We start from the raw sequence: 17,893 nt of genomic DNA on the forward strand, positions 1-17,893 counted from the left end.
TATGTCCTCTGGGATTCTCAGAGGAAACAGCCTGACTGACATTCCCTGTGCATCACAGGGAATGAAATGAGAGGGAACATTCATGACATCCCGTATTCTGTTTGCCTGATCACAGCTTTATTTCTTTCAGTGCCTGTATCTTCCCATCCTACACCCAGACTTCTCCATGAGCATTTTCTTTTTTATCTCCTGAGGCCGTTTTTCCCAGAAATGCACATGTTCCCTGCTATGCCAATCCTAGGGCCGCCGCCTGCCTTACTGAATAGCTTCACAATATTTCCTCCATCTTTGTGCTTGGTCCTACCAGATAATCCGTTCTACAGCACAGTTCTCCTCCCTCCTTTAACTGTCTCTTCTAATTCTCTTAAATTGCAGAGTTTCCTTCTTCCTTCCTCCATCTCTGGAAAGGAGGGAATATTTCAGTAAATGTCACTATCCTACATGAAAGATGGAATGATACATCAATACAATATATTACATATATTCTATTAATGTAATATATTAAGGTATTCTATTAATGTAATATACATTATTACAGGTAATATATTAATGTATTATAATACAATACAGACATGCTTTGAGTCCTTAATGTGGAGTATTGGTCAGCTCTGGATTTTGTCTGCTTTTAATCAACTGATGGACCAGTGTATCAACTCCTCCTCCTCATTGCTCATTTAAAAAGCAGGTCTGTGTGTTCTAAAATTACACTGGGATGTGTGAATGATTTCAGCATCACCTTCACCTATGGCCAGATTAGCAGTTATCACCTGAAATCCTGAAGTGATTTTTTTGATGACTCTTCTTTGGGTGATCTGGAAATAACCCAGAGGAGCTGCATTCAGGAGATAACGTGCTTGTTCTAAAATGGGCACCCATGGCTTAAAGGAAATCCTGCACCTGCTGCTGTTTCATGGGGCTGGCTCCACACTTCAGAATGCAGCTTGAATATATACGAGTGTATATAGAGGTACACAGTGTGGTATATAAAAGCTTCAAAGCTCCACTGCTGCTAGGGTCTGCCCAAGCAGCTGTGAGCTGCTGATGTGCAACCTTTTAGTAGATGCAGCAGCACTAGAAATAGCAAAACAATCAACAAGGAGCTGATTTCGACTATTTGATTCAGTACTTAGTTCAGCAGCAGTCTCTACTCACACAATGCTGTTGCCAATGGACTGTTTCACTAGATGCTTTACTACATCTAGTAAACCAGAGATTTGCATATTTTAAGGATTACACAAGAAAAGTTATTCCTAGATTACAGTGGAATATGTGTTTTTCACAGTCCAGGGTAGCAAGAAGCTGTTAGCCTGTGCATTTTTCCTCCTTGGTGGCAAGTATTGAAGTTTGGACCCAACTAATTTAGCCACTGTTCCTCTACTCATACCAAGACATCCTGTTAGGTTTACTGCAGACAACATGGGTGAAACGCATTAGTCTTAAATTGAGCTTTGCCGGAACACTCCACTGCTACACCGCAACTTGCAGGAGATGGTGCCTGCTGGAGGCCGCGTTGTGAACATTCAGGACAATGAATATTCTAGATAATGGACAACGGACAATGAATATACCTCATCGGCCTACAGCTGCTCAGACTCATATCCCAGACCGAACTCGTCGCAAACCTCTAAATACACAGTGACAGTAGCCGGGCCCACTGGCGGCCTGATGTAAGGGCAGAGAAAGCGCAGCGCAGCACAGCCAGCGGTGCCGCTCGGAGCCAGGCGAAGGCTGCGACGCTCCCTCTGGTGCACGGGCGGCCCATACCGTGCCTCGGGCAGGTGGCAGCTGGTGACGGACGGTCAGCGCTGAGCTCGCAGTGCCACCTGGCGAGACCAGCCGCCACACGAGCCCGGCTTTGACACCGCGGAGACAGGGCAGCTGCATCCCACCCAGCCCGCATCCCACTGCCATTACCCTCGAACCACTTCGGCCCCGTTCAAACCCCACCTCACTTCCGCGTTTAACGTCACCACCCCCACCGGTGTTTCCGGGGTGAAAAGCTGCCTGCGCTGCGGGAACGCTTCGGAGGGGCGGGGCTAGAGGGGAGGGAGAGGGGCCTCAGCGTTAGGGCGGGGATATGTGAGCATGGACCAATGAGCGACGGAGGGGGCGTGTCTGGGGCGGGGCTTGGCCGTGGCATGTGGCGCGGCGCGGGGTGCAGTCTGCCGCCGTTCTCGTGGGGCCGCCCAGGCGCGGGGCGTGCCGCCTCTGCCGGGGTAAGCGCCGCTTCCGTCCCGCTGGCCCAGGCCGTGGTTTGCGCCGGGCTGAGCCGCGTCGTGACGGAGTGGCTGCGGGTGGGCGGGCGGTGGTTTGTCCTGGGCCTGAGGGAGATGGGCGGAGGAGCGCCGCGGTCGGGTCTCGGAGGTGGGGGTTTCGCGGAGCGGGTGTCGGTTTGAAGCGTTGCGGGTCGTGACCATGGCCTGGGAGGGGAGTAGGGGCTCGGCAGTCTCTCCCATGAATGCCCCACGGAAGTTGCTAATAAAGTTGCAACTCCCCTCCCCATAGCAGTCGTGGCAGTGGTGGTTTGCGCTCACCCGCTGCTCGCCCGCAGTGCGATGTGTGTGTGCTCGTAGGTGACCGTGTTCTTGGGGAGGAAACTCGATTTCGTTGTGGGGAGGAAAGCTAATTGACTCAGCAAGTAATTCTTTGCCTGAAATGTAGCATTTTTAGGCCCTATGGGCCACCTCAGAAATACGGTGCCTGGTAGCAGATCACCCTTATGCATGGCATCACAGATGTGTACACATAACTTGTGTCTGAATAAATAATGCCAAATGCGTACAGTTGAGATCACCTTTGTAAATGAAGCGTAAGTGGAAAGAGTGAAATCTGTCGCATCGTACCAGTAGGTCTCGCTGTACCCTGGGCAATGTTAGCAAGGTGTCAGCTAGAATCTGGAAGTTGGTAGGAAGAATAAATACTGTCCTTTGCTCAGGCACTTGAATATGGCAGACTGTAGGGATATCCTATCACAGTGGATCTTGTTCTGGTGGATTCATCAAATGCCTTAACTTTCCCTTCTGCTGTCTCCCAAACTTTGTCTTCTAGGATTGGCAAAGAAAAATCCTGCTAAGTAAGGTGCCTTGATGTCCTACATGTTAGCTGACTGAATCACTACCAGGCTTGGTCATGCAACAGCACTCCTGTTTCCTGATAAAGTGAGTCAAATGACTGCTTACTGGAGGGGCAAACCCATAGAAATATTAATTTTCTGTACATTGAGCCAAGTTGCAGCCTTGCTGAGTGAGGTAAACTCACTGATAGTGAGCAGTTCGTGCCCTTTAGACCTCACAGGGTTTGTGGTTGATCAGTACCTTTGAAAACTAGGCTGTAAGATGCATATTGATGCAGTGTCTGTCTCAAAAAAGTGCATGAATTTCTGTGTTAATTTTACTTATCTACTGTAATTATCCACTACTATACGTGTTAATGCAGGCCATTGCATGATAGTGGCTAATTTAGAAGGAATCTATACATTTTTATTAGCTTTTACATCTATAGTAGATTAATGCTCTTGCTGTGCATGTTTACTGCTTGGTCCTAGTTTATATGTATATAAACATAATGTATGTATAATGCGTGTATTATTTTAGTAACTTTCAGGGATAAATTCAAGATTACATGCCTCTTAACACACTGGTGCAGACCTTTGTTTTTTGTTTTAATGGCAAATTCACTGCTGGATTTATAAACCCATCTGCCAGAAAACAGACTTTGTATCTGGTTATTTTCTCTTGAAATTCTAATTGGCACATCCATGCAACCCTGCAGCCTCTGCCTTCTAAGGGAAGTCTCCTGGCACACACATCTCCAAGGCAATGGGAATAATGTGCAAGCAAAATTTCAAGCTTTAGTGGTGAAAAACATTCGTTCTGAAGACGTGGTAATGTATTTGAAATGTCTGCTTGCATACCCTGGATTACAGGCTTAGGTAATGTACCTGCTTTTAAATGTGGTAGCTTTTTCAGTGACTAAATTTTCAAGAGAAAATGTTGCAGAGACATTAAGTAATGGGGATGTTTGTTTAAAGCAGTGCATGCTCGAAATGTCCAAAACTTTGCTTGAAGAAACCATGAAGAATTGATTTGTTTGGGTAGAGTTTCTTGCCTCTTTTTGTTTTGTTGGTTTTGATTTATTTTTAAGACATGGATTAAACTCCATGAAGCTTTTAGTATACAGTTCTGCTGATGTCTCCCTATGCTCTAATACACAATGTTAACTGAGCACGTCATTATCCAAGCTTTCACACGGTTTTATAATCTGAAAGTGCCTTCAAGCATGTCAAGCAAGACTTTATGCCACCATAATTGCAGTGAGAAACTATGGGGTACCTAGATGTAGGAGGAATGAACTTTTTGCTCCACTTTCACCCGCAAACCAGGTATATTGCAGTGGCTTCTTCATCCCGGCTGACATGCATGTTCTGATTGATGCTGGGCTTACGGCTCAGAGCAGTGGTACACATAGCTGCGTGTCATGCACACGTGTTTCCTTGCAGCCCTCATCTCTGTATGGAGATTTTGTACATTGCCTGCATGTGTGTGCTGAACAGCTCAGATTCATGTGCTTCGACCTGGTTCTGTTCTCATTGCTGGACCCCACATACAGAAGTGTTCAGGCACTGTTAATGTCAGTTTTATGTTTAGATTATTCTTGCATTTTAATTGTTGCTTTGTGTTTTATATGAACTTCTAATCGCAAGAGCCGTTACACATTGGGAAAGACAGAGGAGAAAGCTTCTGTCAATTCACTGGCATTTGCCGGTAGATCCTCAGCTGCTGTGCAGTGGCTACGGTTCTCGTCATGTCTGCCATTTCTGGCAGTGTTCAAGGCCAGGTTCAATGGGTCTTTGACCAACCTGATCTAGTGAAAGGTGTCTCTGCCAGTAGCAGGGGGGTTGGAAATAGATGGTCTTTAAGGTCCCTTCCAGCCCATAGCATTCTGTAGTTCTATGGTATGTGTTCCCTGTGGTGATGTTCATCTGTGGGACTTGGGCTAAGGTTGTCATTCTGTTGTACTTGGGAGCTGGGTTATGATATCAGACTTGCAGGTCATGAGACTCATCTGGTCTGTGTGCTCGGTGTTGTCGTCACCGTTGTTCCTCGAGAGCCATCTGGTGACAACTGTGAACAATTGCACCTTTGGCCTTTTCTGGGGAACCGGCTGGTAACAGAAACCTCTTCCTACCACTACTTTCCATCCAATATCCTCATTCTTCTCCAGGATAATTACAGTAGTATCTGAGAAGTTTAAAAATTTTGAATATTCTTTGAACTCTTGAAACCAGCCTGGTTCTTTTGCTAGGAACCAGCATGTTGCTGAATATAGTTCAGATCCTGCTCAGGGTTAAATAGCTGCCTGTGGCTACTGCAACCCTCATGAAAAACACTGCAACTTGCAGGAGCAGGACTCGAGACTCTACTGACAGGCACTGTGGCTACTCAAACCCCAGTGGCAAGGAATTTGGCTGCTTCAACCCCTGCAGCACATGCTGTGGCTACTCAAACCCTGGCGACAAGCACTGCAGCCTCTTCAGTCTTCACAACAAGCACTGTAGCTACCCATACTCTGATGACCAGTACTGTGGCTACTCAGACTCCAGCAACAGGCACCGCAGCTACTTTTATCCCCATAAGAAACACTGCAGCCACTCAAACTCCAGCGACAACTATGGTAGCTGTTCAGACTTTGGCAACAGGCACTGCAGCCACTTTAATTCCTGTGATGAGTGCTGTTCCAGTCTCTGGTGGGCACTTTTCTAGATGGAGTGGAAAAGCTGATTTTTTGCTCCAGCTCCTATGCAAAGGGATTACAATCCCTTTGTACAAGAAGTAAGTGAAAAATCATATGGCCATTATTAAAGGGCCCCTGCCTCCAGCTAGGTGGAGGAAAAGGACAGCCAGGCTTAGTGGACTGTGTGGCTCAGATGGCCTGACACATCAGTCCCACAGGAGTATAAAGCTCTAGTAGACACCGGTGCACAGTGTACCCTGATGCCATCAAGAGGCAAATCCTGTTTGTATTTCTGGAGTAACAGGGGATCGCAACAGCTGACTGTACTGAAATCAGCCAGACTGGGAAGGAGTGGCAAAAGCACCCCATTGTGAGTGGTCCAGAGGCTTCTTGTGTCATTGGCATAGATTGTCTCGGGAGAGTTTACTTGAAGGACTCAAAAGGGTACTGATGGGCTTTTGGTATTACTGCCTTGGAAATTGCGCAGCTGTCCACCTTGCCTGGTCTCTCAGAGGATCTTTCCGTTGTGGGGTTGCTGAAAGTCAAAGAACAAGTGCCAGTCTCGACCACAACAGTGCACCGGCGGCAGTATCGTACCAGCTGAGTCTCCCTGATTCCCATCCATCAGCTGACCTGTAGACTGGAGAGTCAGGGGGTGATCAGCAGGACCCGCTCACCCTTTAATAGCCCCATATGGCCAGTGTGAAGGTCTAACAGAGAGTGAAGACTAACAGTAGACTATCGTGGCCTGAATGAAGTCACACCACCATTGAGTGCTGCCGTACCGGACATGCTAGAACTTCAGTATGAACTAGAGTCAAAGGCAGCCAAGTGGTATGCCACGATTGATATTGCCAATGCATTTTTCTCCATTCCTTTGGCAGCAGAGTGCAGGCCACAGTTTGCTTTTACTTGGAGGGGTGTCCAGTTCACTTGGAACCGACTGCCCCAGGGGTGGAAACACAGCCCTACCATTTGCCATGGACTGATCCAGACTGCACTGGAACAGGGGCAAGCTCCAGAACACCTGCAGTACATTGATTACATTATCGTGTGGGGCGATACAGTGGAAGAAGTCTTTGAGAAAGGGAGGAAAATAATCCAAATCTTGCTGAAAGCCAGTTTTGCCATAAAATGGAGTAAGGTCAAGGGACCTGCACAGGAGATTCAATTTTGGGGCATAAAATGGCAAGATGGACATAGACAGATCCCCACAGATGTGATCAACAAGATAACAGCAATGTCTCCACCAACTAATAGGAAAGCTTGTATTTCTTTCTTAAGTATTGTGGGGTTCTGGACATCCTGGATTACAGACTTAGAATAAGAATGATTTCAAATGGGGCCCTGAGCAACAAGCAGCCTTTGAGCGAATTAAAGGAGAGATGGTTCAAGCAGTAGCCCTTGGTCCAGTGCGGACAGGGCCAGATGTAAAAAATGTACTGTACACTGCAGCTGGGGAGATCGGTCCTACCTGGAGCCTCTGGCAGAAAGCTCCAGGGGAGACTCGAGGTCGACCCCTCGGCTTTTGGAGTTGGGGATACAAAGGATCTGAGGCCAGCTATACCCCAACTGAGAAAGAGATACTGGCAGCCTATGAAGGGGTTCAAGATGCTTCAGAAGTGATTGGCACTGAAGCACAGCTCCTCCTGTGCGTGGTACTTGGTTGCTGGCTGTATTTAAACCACCACACTGTTCAGGAGGGCAGTGGGATTGTCTTCCCTGAGCTCCAGCTGACTTGGTACCAGGATGGAGAACTGCCTAAGCAATAATTCAGCAAAACACTTGGGCGGATATGTCAGACAGGGAATATGCACTGGTGTTTAAATTTGTTTTAAATATATATATTAAAAAAGGGGGGGGGGGGTAGATAAAAGGGATTTGATGACATTAGCATTGAATTTTGCTTATTTATTTGTGTTGGATTTGTATTTGTTTGGCTTGAGGAGACTTTGCAGCGCTAACTAAATTTGGGTTTAAATCCACTTAAGTTAAACCCCAGTACAACTTGTGTGTGGACAGCAGGATTTAATTTAATTTCAATAGGACAGAACATGTTATTTTGTGGAGTTTTCTTCTCTTTTTTTGTTTGGCTTCTCTGTATTAAAAAGGATAAACCTTTCCACTCTTCCATCTCTTTGTGAAAATACTTTGACTGTATCAGAGAAGTGGCTCTCTGGTTGCATACAACAATATTTAATTTTTTTTTTTTTTTTTTTTTAATGCTTTCAGCTCTTGTCCTACTGTACCCAGGCTTTTACCGGCTTTTGCGTCCCCTAAAGGTGCAGTAAGTCCTGGCAGTGAGAAAACAATTACAAGGGTTTGCCTGGTAAGTTTCCACACTCAAAATTATTATTTTTCTTTTGCTCCCTCTGGACAGATTTGAAACTGCTGTGAAACAAGTCCATTGGTAAAGTGAAAATTTGTGGAAGTTGGCAGAAACTGAGCAGATGGGTGAGGGCAAAATTCATCCCTAGTTGTGAATGCTCCATCCCTGGCGGTGTTCAAGGCCAGGTTGGACAGAGCCTTGGGTAACATGGTTTAGTGTGAGGTGTCCCTGCCCATGGCAGGGGGGTTGGAACTAGTTAGCATTGGAAAAGACCTTAAGATCATCTATTCTATGATTCTATAAAGGTAGAAGTGTTATCAACGCAAACTGGTTGAATGGAAATATTTGGGATCCATTTAAGGTCAGGCAAGCCATTAATTGGAGAAGAGGCTATTTCATGTGTTTGTGCTATCTCTTCCCTTCCTCACTTCTCAATGTACATAATCCTCTGAATCTTAACTATTGGTTATTTTTGGTTTGTATGTGATATATGTTATAGGAACACTCCTTTTGCCCCTGTCCTTCAGAAAAGAAAAATCCCACAGGAGGTATTTCTGGGTATTCCTGAGATGTTTTTCATGACACACTTACTAAATATATGCTTTCATATTAAAAGTAGACTGTCTTGTAGCTCAGGCACTAAGCTGGATTTCAAGAGACTCAGTTTTCATTTGCAACTCTGACCAGTTCCTTCTATAGCCATACACAAATGGCTCAAGTCTTCTTGCACTTCTTTTTCCACCCTATGAGATGAGGGAGGGTTGGTCTATCTTACCTACACTCTGCTCTTTTGAACCTATGCCATGTTGTGCTATGGACTGACATGTGTTACAAAGGTTGGCCTGATGTATTTGTGTCAGCAGAGCTCCTTTACATCATCATCCTTTTGATGAAACTTTGTATAATTAGTGTGTCATCTTGCTAGCAGTGGCATCTGGACTTATGTTCCCATATCTAATTTAAAAAGGAGAGCATGGTAAAAGAAAAAAGAGAAAAAAGAAAAAAGCTATTTGTTTTTGCTGTAAGATAAGCAAGAGATTGGCTTATTAAGGAGGTTAAGGATGGGAGTATCTGGTGGGTGAGAAATGCCCAATGATGAATTGAAATATTCTATGTCCAAGCAAAGGGTATTTACTCCCTAGTTCTTTACCTGCAGTAAATGGGTGTTAGTCTATTTGGTAACTTAATAAGTATTGCTATAAATTTTTTTTGGCATTTCTCAGCTGTGCTGATCAAGTTTCTTTTCCTGCTGAGACCAGTTTTCTTTCAAGTTGTCATTTCTTCCCATTTCTAAAACTCTTCCTATCATAGCTGATCTGAAAAGATGATGCTGTCACTAGGATTTCACAGCTATTTATGTGAAACTTCAGTGTGAATTTCTGACATGCTGACTTGATGAGGCTTACAAAAAGGAGCAAAGCGGCTCTCCCTCCTCTAAAAGAAAATATTCTATACCCTGGTTTAATTTTTTTAAAGTATTTTGTTTGGAAAATGTCTCATTTATGAGCATGATGGAAGGTGCAGGGACAACTGTAGGCATGACTAGCTGGTCTGAAGTCTGAGTGTGAAAACTTGAGACCATCTTTGAAATGAGCAAACACACTCCCTCCTCAAGCTATTTTTTTTAGTTATTATTAGTCCTTTTTATTAATGAATCCTAATTATCTAGAGCTTTACAAAATGCACAAATCCTATTTAAACTTTCCAGTTTCTTTTTATATGTGAGGTTTCTTTCTGGGATAGTCATAGTTTGTGATACAGATGATGTTGTGTCTGTACAGTATTTGCTTAGGCTGATGTAGAACTGTAAATCCTGATGTATCTCAGATGCTTTCCATGCCTGGAAATGACCTTGTTTGCAAGAGCAGCAGCTCCTTCATTGTCTCAAAATGGTACTGCTATGCAAAGCTCCTTTAGGAACAAGAAGTGTAAGTGGTGTGACTGAAGGCTACCTCCCACCTGATGGTGGAGCGTATGCCTTTGAAGGCCACACAGAAGCTTCTGTTCTTCAATTTGATCTTGAGCAGAAGTAGGAACTTCTGTTCTGGTAAAATCTTCTATGAAGAAAAGCTGAGAGAGCTGGGACTGCTCAGCCCTGGCTCATGGGGATCTTTTCAATGTATATAAATACCTGAAGGGAGTGGTGCCTAGTGGCAGTGACATCATCCCTGTGAACTGGCGCACTGAACCTGGAACAGAGCCTCTTCTGATGGAGAACCCTGCTTTTCTGCATGGTGGTTCACCTGAATATTATTTGCAGTCTTTCTTCTAAAGTCTTCATGGTTACTGGCATTAGGATAATAATGTATGTACTTTCTGCTAATGAAAAGGTATCTGAGACACTGTCATCAGGCTTGGAGCCATGTTTTCAGGCTGTCTCATCCCTTTGATAAATACATAAATGTTCTGTAGCCAAGACCAGGTTGTGCAAATGTTCTGTTGATGATAATTAAAGCTTACTTACAGCTTTAGATGCAGGCTAACCATGCAACTCAGTCACAGCTTCTGGTCTTGGAGAGGTAATGTCACAGTGTCCTGGTTGCTGTTGATTCTTTCATAACGTGTAGCATGCAAAGTCTTCTCCATTAAAAGCAGCTGCACCTCTTTTTTAGTACTATGTCAAGTTTTGTAAGACTTAATTGTTGCTAGATGAAGATTTGCACTGTTGGCTCTGGCTAATGATAGATTTCTGAGTGAAAGGCCAAAGTACCTCTTCTAAAGAGGCACTTCAGAGCTTGTAAACAGGAAAAAATGAACTTTGGAGTTACAAAGGAGAGCTGGAAGAGCTGAGGGTTGTTGCCAACATCCAGTGGAAATGTTCTTCCTTTTTCTTGTTTATGTTTGAAAGTTGGTGCCTTCATACTGCTGAAGCCTGATGCCCACCACTTGTTAGTGAAGAAGGTGAAAACCCAGCATCACTTGCAAAATTCCTTCATATTGCCTTGCCAGGGCACCTTTGTACCTAATTATGCTTTAAGGCTAGGGAAACTGATTGTCTCTTTAGTTTTTGGCCTTTTAGACGTGAGCATTGGTATTAGATTTACCAGAAAAAAACCCTTGGGAACTTGCTTTTCCAGCTTCTTACTGAGATGGACACAGCCTTTCACAAAGGACTCCTATTCCTCAAATCCACTAAGCTGACCCAGAATAGAGAGGGAACCTGAACATGAGACTGATACCCCTCTGACCCATGTAGTCACTTAAAACATAGTACTTTTTGCTGATCTACTTTGGAAACTTTCAGGTTTCTGGGTGATTTCAAGAAGCAAATACATTTCGTAGCCAGAGCATGCAGTGATCTTTAAGATCCCTTCTAACCTGAACCATTCTATGATTCTTTTAGCAGTGAAGAGTCATTGCATTGGGACCTTGCTTTGGCTGTTTCAAGACTGTCTGAACTTTTTTCTCTGTTTCTGAACAATCCACAGTATTGCCTGATGATTTTGTAACATAGAGCACCATCACTGTTGTGCATAACTGTGCTGAAAACCAGGCACAGGCTTAACTTCCTGAGCAGACTTGCAGAACCTTATGTTCTGGATGAAGATGTGTCCTGTTTCTTAGTGCCCAAAATCAGTATTACAGCTACATGAACCGATAGAGGAGCATAATAATTTCTGAGAAATATCTGGAGTGAAAGATAGGATTGCAACTGTTAACTCCAGTGAAATTTAATTTGACCTGTATTGCCAGGGAAATGCTGACTGCAGTAAAACTCTGTAGGGTAGGGGGTGGGCAGGTAAGCATACTTTAACACACTGGCAGCTTTATTTGCTCCAAAAGTAACACTTAGTTGATTGTACCTTCAGGCTGAAGTCGCTGCTTATTTAAAAGTCTCTGTTAGGTCCGGACTTGGCAGTTTTGAATTTATAGCACCTCAGACACAATTTATTCCTATGCATGTACATTGTGCTGGTTCTGGCTTCTAATGCCATCTCTCAGCAAGCATGAAGCACCCATGCTGCAGAGTACCTGCTTCTGCAGGCACTTAGAGAAACCAAAACCCTGAGCTTTCCTTTTACCCTTCTTGATCTCCTTTGTTCTTTATTAGCTCAGTTGTAGCAGAGCTCATGGGGGAACTAATGGGATGGTTCCTTTGAGGGCCTTGTTGAAAGGTGTTTAATTTGAAACATGTCTTATGAAATGCCCTGCTTATGATCTCCTGTTCCTGTGAGACAACAGCATGTCTGAAAACTTGCTAGCTGCTTTGGGTGTGCATCAGCCCAAGGAAGGTTGCACTTGAGGCATAGTGCAGATTTTTATTGCTTGGAGGTATCTTTGTTGCCAGATTTATTGCCCAGTTACAGCTTTATGCAGTTAACGTAGTTGACAGTTCATTTTTCTGTATCTTAAAACTGGATTGTTTCAGATACTCCAAAACAAGCCACATTTTCATAAATGAAATAGCTGTCTCATCATTTTTCACAGGAAAAAGTGTCTTGCTGAGTAATACTTCTCACCATCTGAACTGTATCACATGGTGCTAATATGGGTGAGAAAAGTTGATGGTGGGTAGTGCTGGTTTGAGGGTTTTAGGCTTAAACAGGCTTTTTTCTCGGAGGCAAAATGTGATGGCAGTGGAGCGTCAATGGTGCCAGTGTGGGTTGTCCTTGTTAGTGGGATAACAGATGCATTAACTGCCTTGCCTTGTGTCCTGAAAGAGGAATACAAGTGGAGACCTGAGGCACAGAAAGGTGGAGATTGCCAGAGCTGGTAACAGTCAAAACAAAACTAATCAAAGAAAGAAACCAAACCCACCCACAAAACCCACTGTGTTTAAATGTGTAAAGATTGTGAATCCATAGCACTGCATTACTTCCACAGGAAGCTGGAATGAGGGAGGGAGGCTGAGCTCAGGTTGTATCACTGTCAGTATGGGCTCTAACCACTAAAACCTCCTTCCTGTAGGGAAAGGAAGGTTGAACAAGTTGCTGAAAAATCTTGAACCTGAAGGATACAGCACTTTAATATTTGCGTGAACTGTTCAGACTGCAATTAACTCGGTTCTTGCATGGAAGTGGGTTTCCATTCCTTTTATTGGAGAGTAGTAGTGTTAACCTTGCAGAGATGCTGCTCCTTGTGAGCTTTGCACAGTCTTGGCCCTATGGAGCATAACATGCCCTTATCAGCATGGAGCCTGAAGTACTTCATACTTGTGCAAGTTTCAAGTGTTGGCCAAGTCCAAGTATGATCACAGAGTTTCTCAGCAAAACTTGGCATTCCACCTCTTTGAAAGAGACTTTAAGGTGTTTTTTCTGTTTATGCAGAGCATCTTGAAAGTCCTGATCTACCATGTTTGGCCGTTTATGAGCAGAAGAATAGGTTTTCTTACAGAGTAATATGTGGCAGCTGGAGAAATGTTTTAGCAGCTGCAGACTTCTTTTAAAAAGCACCATTTTACACCAGTCTTCCAGAGGATGCAGCAGCTTTCTCAGAGGCTGTCTGCCCAATGATGTTTGATTATTCCTTGCTCTCTAGCTTAGTAACTCTCATCTAAGTTGGTCAAATGTGAATCTGGGGGATGCGTTGGGTATGCTGAGCAAGGATGCTGTCTCTGTTCTTTTTATGTCATTGTTTGCAACTGTTGGATCATCACCTAAAGCTTGTAGATGCTGCTGTAGTCATTGCACCTTTCCTGTGGGGTTAGTGTCATGCAGATTGAATGGAGATTCAGCCATAGATGTGAACTCCACTACAAACTGAAGGAGGTGGTTTGTGTTTAAGGGAGGAGGAGATGGATAACTTTATGGCTGCTTAATTAAGATGGTTTTGCTTACTGGGCTGTTTTTCTTAACACATTCCAGTGTGATGCAATTTGTGTGGACTTTCTGACTTTGTAGGAGTTTAAAATCTTTCTTTGTGGACAGGTATTAGGAGAAACATCAGAAAAGGCAGCAGCAGACCAAACCAATGCCCATCCAATACCCTATTCAGTGAGAGTGTGCCTGCTATTGTGGATAGATGTGCCAGCAGTTCTGTAATACATGGCTGGCTGTCCAGTGTTATGCTCTGAAGAAGTTGTGTTGTAGGAGAAGGAATATAAGTGATTTTCTTCCACACCTGAGCTGGCAATGTTTCTTTGAATCACATTTCCGAGTATGTTTAATTTGTGTCCTACTGTTGTAGCAGATCAGCCTTGAATGCTGTGCTGGCCTCATGTCAGCCCCAGGTGTTATCAGATTCAGCTTTTTGGTCACCATCCTAGCTTGGTGGATATATCCATAAGACTCAGTGATTTCTAGGCGCATTTTCCTTCAAAACTCCCTCTGAAAGTATAGAACTGTGCAGGTCCCACCACAGTCATCTTTCCAGGGGAGCATTTTGTTAGTACTGAAAATGGTGGGGACATGGAGACCCTGTATTAGGACAGCAAATGGACCATTGACCATTGTATTCTGGGTTTTCTAAGGAAGTAGAAATGCTTCATGCAGTGCATGTATCTTGGGAAGTGAAAGGAACTGTGTCCAGACCAAGGACTTGGTAATGCACTTCTGGTAATCCTAGCAATTCTCTGCTTCACAGTCTCTGTTCAGCTCATTCTTAATTGTTGATAGCATATGACATTTTGTAGAAACAGCTTTGTAACTTGTCATTAGCTTTTTTTTCAGGAGCCAAAGGAACTTAATGGCTCTAAAGCTGCTCTTCAGAGAATTATCCAACTTCATGTATGATGTCTTCAGAGAATGATGTAACGTCAACTGACAGTGTGTCAGCCACATGTGCCTTGGTGCTGCCCCTTCTATCTCCAGACCTATCCATGTGTGCAACTTCAGCCTTGGAGATAAGTTAGGGAAACCAAATGCTTCTCAAGATTGCAGTGCAGATTCCCTGTCTCCTGCATTCTAGCCTTGATGCATGAAATGATATGTCTTCCCTCAGCAAAATCTGGTTTAATACTGTTTTTCAAAAGAGTGAAATATTGCACTTGTTTTGACAGCTGACAACGGATGAAGTGTTTAGCAGCAATTACAAGTTGAAACCAGGCTTTATGTCTTCTCGAGTTGATCGGAGCATCATCATCTGCAAAAGACATTCCACCCTTGTTTTCCCTGCTTTGTTGTTACATTCGGGATAGAAGTTTTCTTTGCAGCTCTTTGGCCTGATTTCATGCCTAGTTCATGCACACTTGTTAAGTATGAATTTTGGGGCAGTGTCTGCTAGCTCTTTGATGACAACTCAAAAGAGTATGTCATCAAATGATGGCATGACTTGCTTCGCTCACTTTGTACCTGTGATCTCTTTTCATGCTTTTCTTGTCTAGTTCTACATCTCTTCTTTCACCTTGATGTAGTCACTTGCATGCCCCTGCAGCTGCTTAACCAGGAGCAGCTGAGGCTGGCTCGGTGGGCATGAAAGCAAGGGGGTTATATTCCAAAGGCTTCATTTTGCTCTTGCAACATCATCTCAATCAATGCTGTTTGAAATAATACTCCCCCCCCCCCCGATTCCTTGGCTGGAGCACAGGGAGATCAGCAAGAAGGAAGAATGCTTCTTGAAAAAGGAAGTGCCCTCTGGATATGTGTGTACGTTGCAAAGTCATTGGTCATTCAGTTGTTGACTCAAAGTTATTCTAGTTTTCCATGCTTGTTTCCTGATGAGTTATAGCCACAGATGGTAAAAGTAAGCTTTGAATTTTTCAGAGTGTAGTCCTTTCCCTGATTTTATTTGTTGCTGTCTTCTGTGGTTTGGTTTGACTTTTAAATTCCTTGGGAATGCTCTTCAGATGGAGAAGATAGTGCTCAAAGAGTGAATTTTGTCCAGGTTTATCAAAATTACTTCTGATGGGCACAGTAGCATTCATCTCATTCTCTTCGTTGTCTCTGACAGCCACAGGATGGTTTATTCTAGGGAGAAACATGGTCTGGAGAAGAAGCTGTAGCTGATGCTCTTCTGGGATGTAGGTGTGTGGAGTGGGTGCTCAGTGGGCTCTCTGAGTACAAATGGAGCCTGTAGGACTGGCTAGAAGCGTGATGGGAAGACATAAATAAAGCTTATTGCTTGTAATTATAAAAAGTTGTTAAGTTGGGAAAAGTGATCTATAGGTAATTGTGACTCTTATTCTGGATGTATGGGATTGTGCTAAAGTGGAAGAAGCCAGAAAAAAACCAACCTGATAGCTGGAGTTTCTGATATTTAATACAGCATCCCAAGCATTACCTGGACTGCATTAAGGTATGACTGTGTCTGGTTATCCCCTTGCTGGACTTGGAAATGAGCTGTTTGCTTATCTGTTGTACTTACAGTCTGTATTGTGTTTGTCACATGCTCATTCTGTCTGCTCTAAGAAAATCTCTTGTGGGCAGAGTATTTCACATCTTCTCTTGCTTTCCCTCCTGCTCACAGTCTTGTCAACAGGAGTTTTCAATGATTAAGCTACAGTTTATGCTAACAGTGACAGCAAGAGTGTGCTGAAGGCTAAGGTAAACTTGTGGAAGTGCCTTGTAATTCAGAACAGTGGGAAAAGTGTTGAAGTTACCTTGCCTGAATAATACAAATTCATATTACCAGCATGATGCTGAAAACATGGGGTTGATTTCCTGTGTAGCTCATTCTTGGGTACTGTGCTGCGGGGGCTGCGGTTATGTATTACACAGGTTATCTCCTCTCTAAGGTGCATTTGGAAGAGCAAGTGATGAGAGGGAATGAGCAAAGTCAGTCTGAGCTGTGTGTGCACAGTGTGAAGTGGGAGAGAGCCCTCAGCAAAGCTTGTGCTGGCTGGACACCAGGCACAGTCTGGTACGCAGGACTAGATGGGGAGCTGCCTTTCCCTTACAAGCCTTACATTGTCAGATCAGACTTAGAAATGTTTTCAGCTGCAAGGTGGGATGACGCAGACGTGAACTTTTGGCTGCAGTGAGAAAGCTGCTCACACAAACGAGCATGATGCTGTGCACGTTTATTGCAGGGAGAAAGCCACAGAGGACTGCATAAGCTAAGGTCAGCGGTGCAAGTACCCAGGTACCTTACAGTGTCGTCCTTTCAGGCTCCCCGGCTCTCTGGGGAAGCAGATGTACAAATATTCCATCTATTTCCAACAGCCAAAGTAACTCCTTTTACTAGCCTAAATAAAAAGGCAGGCAGGAGGCTTTAAGTTCCTTTAGGAATTTGTAGGGCAAATAGGGATGCTGAATTTGAGGCACTGCATTTTAGTATAAAGTTTTGTCCCCATCTTTGACTCCTTGGTAGTCTAAGGTGGACCTGCACGTTGTGTCTTCTGCAAAGCTTGGGGTTGCTGTTTATATTTCACCTTTTCAGGCAGGGTGGTTTTGAAGCTAAAACTCTGTTACCCTGTTTGGGGCTTTAGGATGTAGAGTAGAGGAAAATTTCAAAACAGAAGTTTCATGGTACGAAGCATCCGAATGTTGTAATATGGGAGTCAAGGCTAGTAAGCATTATCTTGGGCTTTCTTGGAGATAAAAAAAAGGCTCTTACTCAGATTCTTAAATTCACAGGCATGATTGGGACTGGAGTTGAGAGCTCAGGGTGAAACTTCTTGCATGGATGGCTAGATCAGGGTCTTACTGATGACTGTTGGATTTTTTTCACTATGCTATTTATATCGTTCACACATGCTGTTCGTTCTGTGTTGTGAACTGTCTTTGCATCTTCAACTGCAGTCATCACATACATCTCTCAGATGTCACGGGGAGTTGAATCTCAGCAATCTTCTCTTTGAAGGCTATGAGATTTCTCCTCAGAACTGCAGGATGAAGACCAAAGCTTGCTACAGTGATGAGGAGGAAAGTTCACCTTAAAACTGCTTAAGGAAGAGACTTACAGTTGGTCTTGTTCAGGCTGAACTCATATACAGTTTTATAAGTCTTGGAAACA

General features: G+C 43.9%; 1 long non-coding RNA gene across 1 annotated transcript; it reads left to right on the plus strand.

Moving 5' to 3' along the window:
- Positions 1-2,335: 2,335 nt before the first annotated feature.
- Positions 2,336-8,200, plus strand: LOC130611871 (uncharacterized). Its single transcript, XR_008975339.1, has 3 exons — positions 2,336-2,364; positions 3,049-3,158; positions 7,966-8,200. It is a non-coding gene; the product is annotated as an uncharacterized LOC130611871 (long non-coding RNA).
- The last annotated feature ends 9,693 nt before the right edge of the window (positions 8,201-17,893 follow it).

The sequence above is a fragment of the Pezoporus wallicus genome, unplaced genomic scaffold (assembly GCF_028554395.1).
Source record: "Pezoporus wallicus isolate ANWC-B61680 ecotype Strahan unplaced genomic scaffold, APGP_CSIRO_Pwel_v1 contig_7379, whole genome shotgun sequence".
NCBI lineage: Eukaryota > Metazoa > Chordata > Aves > Psittaciformes > Psittacidae > Pezoporus > Pezoporus wallicus.